This window comes from Gadus macrocephalus, chromosome 22 (genome assembly GCF_031168955.1).
Source record: "Gadus macrocephalus chromosome 22, ASM3116895v1".
NCBI classification, from domain to species: domain Eukaryota; kingdom Metazoa; phylum Chordata; class Actinopteri; order Gadiformes; family Gadidae; genus Gadus; species Gadus macrocephalus.
This window is the reverse complement of record NC_082403.1, coordinates 16,793,431-16,801,411: the sequence shown is the minus strand read 5'-3', so window position 1 is coordinate 16,801,411 and position 7,981 is coordinate 16,793,431. Positions and strand designations below refer to the sequence as shown.

Below are 7,981 nucleotides of genomic sequence, written 5' to 3'. Positions count from 1 at the left end.
GTGGGTTGATGGTGACTAAGACTTAAGACACAAATATTGACTAGCCTGCCACGGATATTGCCTGGTTTAAGGGACTTCAATGGGAAACCTGAAGCAATTCAAGAACGGTCAGGTCAATCCTTCAATATTGTGCACAACTTTGAGCACAACTTTGTGGGCTCTTCCGGGAAATGAACCCGTGACCTCTCTCACCCAAAGCAAGAATCATACCCCTAGACCAACGAGCCACAGTTAATAGATTGATATTTCGATTTCTGAAGTTGGTCAAATGATTTGCATGGGCACAAGCGTTTAAGAACAATTGTATAATTCCAACTTATTGCCACCAACTTAAAGTATTCATTCTCCATTCAGACTGCATTAAAGTCATACTTTGAAATGCAAAAATAGTTGCAGATGTCCTGTGATAAAGTGTTGTCGAGTAGGCCAAGGTGCTGGATATCGGCTCCAGTTCAAGGAGGCGTTGCTTCAAATCCTTGCAAGTGCAGTCAACCCCTTTGAACTGAAGCATCATTTTTAAATTTCATTAATATAGCACATCATTTGTGGTAGCGTGGCCGAGGGGTCCAAGGTGCTGGATTTAGGCTCCCGTCTCATAGGAGGCGTGGGTTCAAATCTCACCACTGCCAGTCAGCGACCTGTGTCCAAGGACAATTTTGAAACTCTTTTCTCCAAAGGAAATACTGTGGACTGACAATGTCTCGCTTAAATAATTAGAATCCCATCAGAAAACGACAACATTCTTTGAAGAATTGCACAAGGTCTTGTTTGTTTATTTTTCATTCTCATTTACCCAGTTGGGACTGACTTACGCAAATGAGAATCAATGCTCGATCATAAGAAGTAGTCAAAGTTGAATGGGTGACTTACCTTAATGAGCTTCTAAGGCGTATGAATGTACGTTGTGTTTAATAAGACTCATGATAAGCGTTTGAATAGTGTAACATTGGAGTTTTTAAATATCTGGTAGCCTCTAGGATAACTGTCGGAGAGAAGAGGACTAATGAAAAAGCTATTGATTTGGGATGTATTTTAGAACTACAAGGCTCCACCGAGATTTGAACTCGGATCACTGGATTCAAAGTCCAGAGTGCTAACCATTACACCATGGAACCTACATTTATACAAACTGACTTATCAAAAGTGTCAAAAATATATTCTCCTTATTGCATTTCAGCATCGACCTGCCCTGTTGTATTTGCCTCAAGATATATTCCAATATATTTTATTTCCAATGAAAGCAGGTTTGCGGGTTGATGGCAACTAATACCAAAGTAGTATGTATTCCCTAGCCTTCCAGGAACACCTTGTTTAACAGTCTTCAATGGGAATCCTGAAGCATTTCAAGATAGCTTGTGTCAATCCTGCAAGACTTCCGACATCTTCGACAACGGAACTGAGGGCTCGTCCGGGATTTGAACCCGGGACCTCTCGCACCCGAAGCGAGAATCATACCCCTAGACCAACGCGCCGTGGAAACAATAAAGTTCATGTCAATTTTAATATTGGTCAAATGATAAGCAGCGCAAGCGTTTAGGAACAATTGTACAGTTCAAACTTATTGCCAACAACTTAAAACATTAAATGTTCATTCGGACTGCATTCAAGCCTTGTTTTGTAATGCAAAAATAGTTACAGATGTCCTGTGATATAGTGTTGCCGAGATGTCCAAAGTGCTGGTCTTAGCCTCCAGTTCAAGGAGGCTTTGATTCAAATCCTTGCAAGGGCAATCAACTCTTTGCATTGAAGCGTCATTTTAAAAGGCCATCAATTATGTGCTATATTCCTGGAAGTTTGGCTGAGCGTGCTAAGGCACTGGATTTTGGCTCCAGTCCCTTAGGGGGCATCGGTTCAATTCCTACCACTGCCAGTCAATAATCTGTGTTCAAGGAGCATAATGAACAGTGATCAGTAGGATGCCTGTGAAGTGTTTGAGTAGTTTAACATTGTAGAGTGTTATTATATTGTACACTCTACAAAATCAGTCACTGAGACGATGTCGTCGCGGGATGCTCAGAGTACCGTTTCTTTAGGAAGAATATAACTTCTTCAAGGCTCCAGCGAGAATCGAATTTGGATCACTGGGTTCCAACCCCTGATGTTGATCGTTAAACCACACAACCTGCTGTAAAATCAATTAATGAATACAACATTGTCCAAAGTGGGAAAGTACATAATACTTATTGCATTTCAGCAATGACCTTTCCTGTTGTATTTCCCTAATGATATATTCCAATACATTTTATTTCCATTGAAAGCAGGTCTGTGGGTTGATGGTGACTAAGACTTAAGACACAAATATTGACTAGCCTGCCAAGGATATTGCCTGGTTTAAGGGACTTCAATGGGAAACCTGAAGCAATTCAAGAACGGTCAGGTCAATCCTTCAATATTGTGGACAACTTTGAGCACAACTTTGTGGGCTCTTCCGGGAAATGAACCCGTGACCTCTCTCACCCAAAGCGAGAATCATACCCCTAGACCAACGAGCCACCATTAATAGATTGATATTTCGATTTCTGAAGTTGGTCAAATGATTTGCATGGGCACAAGCGTTTAAGAACAATTGTATAATTCCAACTTATTGCCACCAACTTAAAGTATTCATTCTCCATTCAGACTGCATTAAAGTCATACTTTGAAATGCAAAAATAGTTGCAGATGTCCTGTGATAAAGTGTTGTCGAGTAGGCCAAGGTGCTGGATATCGGCTCCAGTTCAAGGAGGCGTTGCTTCAAATCCTTGCAAGTGCAGTCAACCCCTTTGAACTGAAGCATCATTTTTAAATTTCACTAATAAAGCACATCATTTGTGGTAGCGTGGCCGAGGGGTCCAAGGTGCTGGATTTAGGCTCCAGTCTCATAGGAGGCGTGGGTTCAAATCTCACCACTGCCAGTCAGCGACCTGTGTCCAAGGACAATTTTGAAACTCTTTTCTCCAAAGGAAATACTGTGGACTGACAATGTCTCGCTTAAATAATTAGAATCCCATCAGAAAACGACAACATTCTTTGAAGAATTGCACAAGGTCTTGTTTGTTTATTTTTCATTCTCATTTACCCAGTTGGGACTGACTTACGCAAATGAGAATCAATGCTCGATCATAAGAAGTAGTCAAAGTTGAATGGGTGACTTACCTTAATGAGCTTCTAAGGCGTATGAATGTACGTTGTGTTTAATAAGACTCCTGATAAGCGTTTGAATAGTGTAACATTGCAGTTTTTAAATATCTGGTAGCCTCTAGGATAACTGTCGGAGAGAAGAGGACTAATGAAAATGCAATTGATTTGGGATGTATTTTAGAACTACAAGGCTCCACCGAGATTTGAACTCGGATCACTGGATTCAAAGTCCAGAGTGCTAACCATTACACCATGGAACCTACATTTATACAAACTGACTTATCAAAAGTGTCAAAAATATATTCTCCTTATTGCATTTCAGCATCGACCTGCCCTGTTGTATTTGCCTCAAGATATATTCCAATATATTTTATTTCCAATGAAAGCAGGTTTGCGGGTTGATGGCAACTAATACCAAAGAAGTATGTATTCCCTAGCCTTCCAGGAACACCTTGTTTAACAGTCTTCAATGGGAATCCTGAAGCATTTCAAGATAGCTTGTGTCAATCCTGCAAGACTTCCGACATCTTCGACAACGGAACTGAGGGCTCGTCCGGGATCTGAACCCGGGACCTCTCGCACCCGAAGCGAGAATCATACCCCTAGACCAACGAGCCGTGAAAACAATAAAGTTCATGTCAATTTTAATATTGGTCAAATGATAAGCAGCGCAAGCGTTTAGGAACAATTGTACAGTTCAAACTTATTGCCAACAACTTAAAACATTAATTGTTCATTCGGACTGCATTCAAGCCTTGTTTTGTAATGCAAAAATAGTTACAGATGTCCTGTGATATAGTGTTGCCGAGATGTCCAAAGTGCTGGTCTTAGCCTCCAGTTCAAGGAGGCTTTGATTCAAATCCTTGCAAGGGCAATCAACTCTTTGCATTGAAGCGTCATTTTAAAAGGCCATCAATTATGTGCTATATTCCTGGAAGTTTGGCTGAGCGTGCTAAGGCACTGGATTTTGGCTCCAGTCCCTTAGGGGGCATCGGTTCAATTCCTACCACTGCCAGTCAATAATCTGTGTTCAAGGAGCATAATGAACAGTGATCAGTAGGATGCCTGTGAAGTGTTTGAGTAGTTTAACATTGTAGAGTGTTATTATATTGTACACTCTACAAAATCAGTCACTGAGACGATGTCGTCGCGGGATGCTCAGAGTACCGTTTCTTTAGGAAGAATATAACTTCTTCAAGGCTCCAGCGAGAATCGAATTTGGATCACTGGGTTCCAACCCCTGATGTTGATCGTTAAACCACACAACCTGCTGTAAAATCAATTAATGAATACAACATTGTCCAAAGTGGGAAAGTACATAATACTTATTGAATTTCAGCAATGACCTTTCCTGTTGTATTTCCCTAATGATATATTCCAATACATTTTATTTCCATTGAAAGCAGGTCTGTGGGTTGATGGTGACTAAGACTTAAGACACAAATATTGACTAGCCTGCCAAGGATATTGCCTGGTTTAAGGGACTTCAATGGGAAACCTGAAGCAATTCAAGAACGGTCAGGTCAATCCTTCAATATTGTGGACAACTTTGTGCACAACTTTGTGGGCTCGTCCGGGAATTGAACCCGTGACCTCTCACACCCAAAGCGAGAATCATACCCCTAGACCAACGAGCCACAATTTACTTGATTGATATTTCGATTTCTGAAGTTGGTCAAATGATTTGCATGGGCACAAGCGTTTAAGAACAATTGTATAATTCCAACTTATTGCCACCAACTTAAAGTATTCATTCTCCATTCAGACTGCATTAATGTCTTACTTTGAAACGCAAAAATAGTTGCAGATGTCCTGTGATAAAGTGTTGTCGAGTAGGCCAAGGTGCTGGATATCGGCTCCAGTTCAAGGAGGCGTTGCTTCAAATCCTTGCAAGTGCAGTCAACCCCTTTGAACTGAAGCATCATTTTAAAATTTCATTAATAAAGGGCATTATTTGTTGTAGCGTGGCCGAGGGGTCTAAGGTGCTGGATTTAGGCTCCAGTCTCTTAGGAGGCGTGGGTTCAAATTTCACCACTGCCAGTCAGCGACCTGTGTCCAAGGACTATTTTGAAACTCTTTTCTCCAAAGGAAATACTGTGGACTGACAATGTCTCGCTTAAATAATTAGAATCCCATCAGAAAACGACAACATTCTTTGAAGAATTGCACAAGGTCTTGTTTGTTTATTTTTCATTCTCATTTACCCAGTTGGGACTGACTTACGCAAATGAGAATCAATGCTCGATCATAAGAAGTAGTCAAAGTTGAATGGGTGACTTACCTTAATGAGCTTCTAAGGCGTATGAATGTACGTTGTGTTTAATAAGACTCCTGATAAGCGTTTGAATAGTGTAACATTGCAGTTTTTAAATATCTGGTAGCCTCTAGGATAACTGTCGGAGAGAAGAGGACTAATGAAAATGCTATTGATTTGGGATGTATTTTAGAACTACAAGGCTCCACCGAGATTTGAACTCGGATCACTGGATTCAAAGTCCAGAGTGCTAACCATTACACCATGGAACCTACATTTATACAAACTGACTTATCAAAAGTGTCAAAAATATATTCTCCTTATTGCATTTCAGCATCGACCTGCCCTGTTGTATTTGCCTCAAGATATATTCCAATATATTTTATTTCCAATGAAAGCAGGTTTGCGGGTTGATGGCAACTAATACCAAAGAAGTATGTATTCCCTAGCCTTCCAGGAACACCTTGTTTAACAGTCTTCAATGGGAATCCTGAAGCATTTCAAGATAGCTTGTGTCAATCCTGCAAGACTACCGACATCTTCGACAACGGAACTGAGGGCTCGTACGGGATTTGAACCCGGGACCTCTCGCACCCGAAGCGAGAATCATACCCCTAGACCAACGAGCCGTGAAAACAATAAAGTTCATGTCAATTTTAATATTGGTCAAATGATATGCAGCGCAAGCGTTTAGGAACAATTGTACAGTTCAAACTTATTGCCAACAACTTAAAACATTAATTGTTCATTCGGACTGCATTCAAGCCTTGTTTTGTAATGCAAAAATAGTTACAGATGTCCTGTGATATAGTGTTGCCGAGATGTCCAAAGTGCTGGTCTTAGCCTCCAGTTCAAGGAGGCTTTGATTCAAATCCTTGCAAGGGCAATCAACTCTTTGCATTGAAGCGTCATTTTAAAAGGCCATCAATTATGTGCTATATTCCTGGAAGTTTGGCTGAGCGTGCTAAGGCACTGGATTTTGGCTCCAGTCCCTTAGGGGGCATCGGTTCAATTCCTACCACTGCCAGTCAATAATCTGTGTTCAAGGAGCATAATGAACAGTGATCAGTAGGATGCCTGTGAAGTGTTTGAGTAGTTTAACATTGTAGAGTGTTATTATATTGTACACTCTACAAAATCAGTCACTGAGACGATGTCGTCGCGGGATGCTCAGAGTACCGTTTCTTTAGGAAGAATATAACTTCTTCAAGGCTCCAGCGAGAATCGAATTTGGATCACTGGGTTCCAACCCCTGATGTTGATCGTTAAACCACACAACCTGCTGTAAAATCAATTAATGAATACAGCATTGTCCAAAGTGGGAAAGTACATAATACTTATTGCATTTCAGCAATGACCTTTCCTGTTGTATTTCCCTAATGATATATTCCAATACATTTTATTTCCATTGAAAGCAGGTCTGTGGGTTGATGGTGACTAAGACTTAAGACACAAATATTGACTAGCCTGCCAAGGATATTGCCTGGTTTAAGGGACTTCAATGGGAAACCTGAAGCAATTCAAGAACGGTCAGGTCAATCCTTCAATATTGTGGACAACTTTGAGCACAACTTTGTGGGCTCTTCCGGGAAATGAACCCGTGACCTCTCTCACCCAAAGCGAGAATCATACCCCTAGACCAACGAGCCACAATTAATAGATTGATATTTCGATTTCTGAAGTTGGTCAAATGATTTGCATGGGCACAAGCGTTTAAGAACAATTGTATAATTCCAACTTATTGCCACCAACTTAAAGTATTCATTTTCCATTCAGACTGCATTAAAGTCATACTTTGAAATGCAAAAATAGTTGCAGATGTCCTGTGATAAAGTGTTGTCGAGTAGGCCAAGGTGCTGGATATCGGCTCCAGTTCAAGGAGGCGTTGCTTCAAATCCTTGCAAGTGCAGTCAACCCCTTTGAACTGAAGCATCATTTTTAAATTTCATTAATATAGCACATCATTTGTGGTAGCGTGGCCGAGGGGTCCAAGGTGCTGGATTTAGGCTCCAGTCTCATAGGAGGCGTGGGTTCAAATCTCACCACTGCCAGTCAGCGACCTGTGTCCAAGGACAATTTTGAAACTCTTTTCTCCAAAGGAAATACTGTGGACTGACAATGTCTCGCTTAAATAATTAGAATCCCATCAGAAAACGACAACATTCTTTGAAGAATTGCACAAGGTCTTGTTTGTTTATTTTTCATTCTCATTTACCCAGTTGGGACTGACTTACGCAAATGAGAATCAATGCTCGATCATAAGAAGTAGTCAAAGTTGAATGGGTGACTTACCTTAATGAGCTTCTAAGGCGTATGAATGTACGTTGTGTTTAATAAGACTCATGATAAGCGTTTGAATAGTGTAACATTGCAGTTTTTAAATATCTGGTAGCCTCTAGGATAACTGTCGGAGAGAAGAGGACTAATGAAAATGCTATTGATTTGGGATGTATTTTAGAACTACAAGGCTCCACCGAGATTTGAACTCGGATCACTGGATTCAAAGTCCAGAGTGCTAACAATTACACCATGGAACCTACATTTATACAAACTGATTTATCTAAAGTGTCAAAAATATATACTCCTTATTGCATTTTAGCATCGACC

General features: G+C 40.6%; 8 non-coding genes across 8 annotated transcripts; all 8 read right to left on the bottom strand.

Moving 5' to 3' along the window:
* Positions 1 to 1,043: 1,043 nt before the first annotated feature.
* On the bottom strand, positions 1,044 to 1,115 carry trnaq-uug (transfer RNA glutamine (anticodon UUG)). Its single transcript has one exon. It is a non-coding gene; the product is annotated as a tRNA-Gln (tRNA).
* Positions 1,116 to 1,400: 285 nt separating this feature from the next.
* Positions 1,401 to 1,472, bottom strand: trnap-cgg (transfer RNA proline (anticodon CGG)). Its single transcript has one exon. It is a non-coding gene; the product is annotated as a tRNA-Pro (tRNA).
* Positions 1,473 to 3,308: 1,836 nt separating this feature from the next.
* On the bottom strand, positions 3,309 to 3,380 carry trnaq-uug (transfer RNA glutamine (anticodon UUG)). The gene has a single exon. It is a non-coding gene; the product is annotated as a tRNA-Gln (tRNA).
* A 285-nt stretch (positions 3,381 to 3,665) lies between these two features.
* Positions 3,666 to 3,737, bottom strand: trnap-cgg (transfer RNA proline (anticodon CGG)). The gene has a single exon. It is a non-coding gene; the product is annotated as a tRNA-Pro (tRNA).
* Positions 3,738 to 4,685: 948 nt separating this feature from the next.
* Positions 4,686 to 4,757, bottom strand: trnap-ugg (transfer RNA proline (anticodon UGG)). Its single transcript has one exon. It is a non-coding gene; the product is annotated as a tRNA-Pro (tRNA).
* Positions 4,758 to 5,574: 817 nt separating this feature from the next.
* Positions 5,575 to 5,646, bottom strand: trnaq-uug (transfer RNA glutamine (anticodon UUG)). The gene has a single exon. It is a non-coding gene; the product is annotated as a tRNA-Gln (tRNA).
* A 285-nt stretch (positions 5,647 to 5,931) lies between these two features.
* On the bottom strand, positions 5,932 to 6,003 carry trnap-cgg (transfer RNA proline (anticodon CGG)). Its single transcript has one exon. It is a non-coding gene; the product is annotated as a tRNA-Pro (tRNA).
* A 1,836-nt stretch (positions 6,004 to 7,839) lies between these two features.
* Positions 7,840 to 7,911, bottom strand: trnaq-uug (transfer RNA glutamine (anticodon UUG)). The gene has a single exon. It is a non-coding gene; the product is annotated as a tRNA-Gln (tRNA).
* Between the last annotated feature and the right edge of the window lie 70 nt (positions 7,912 to 7,981).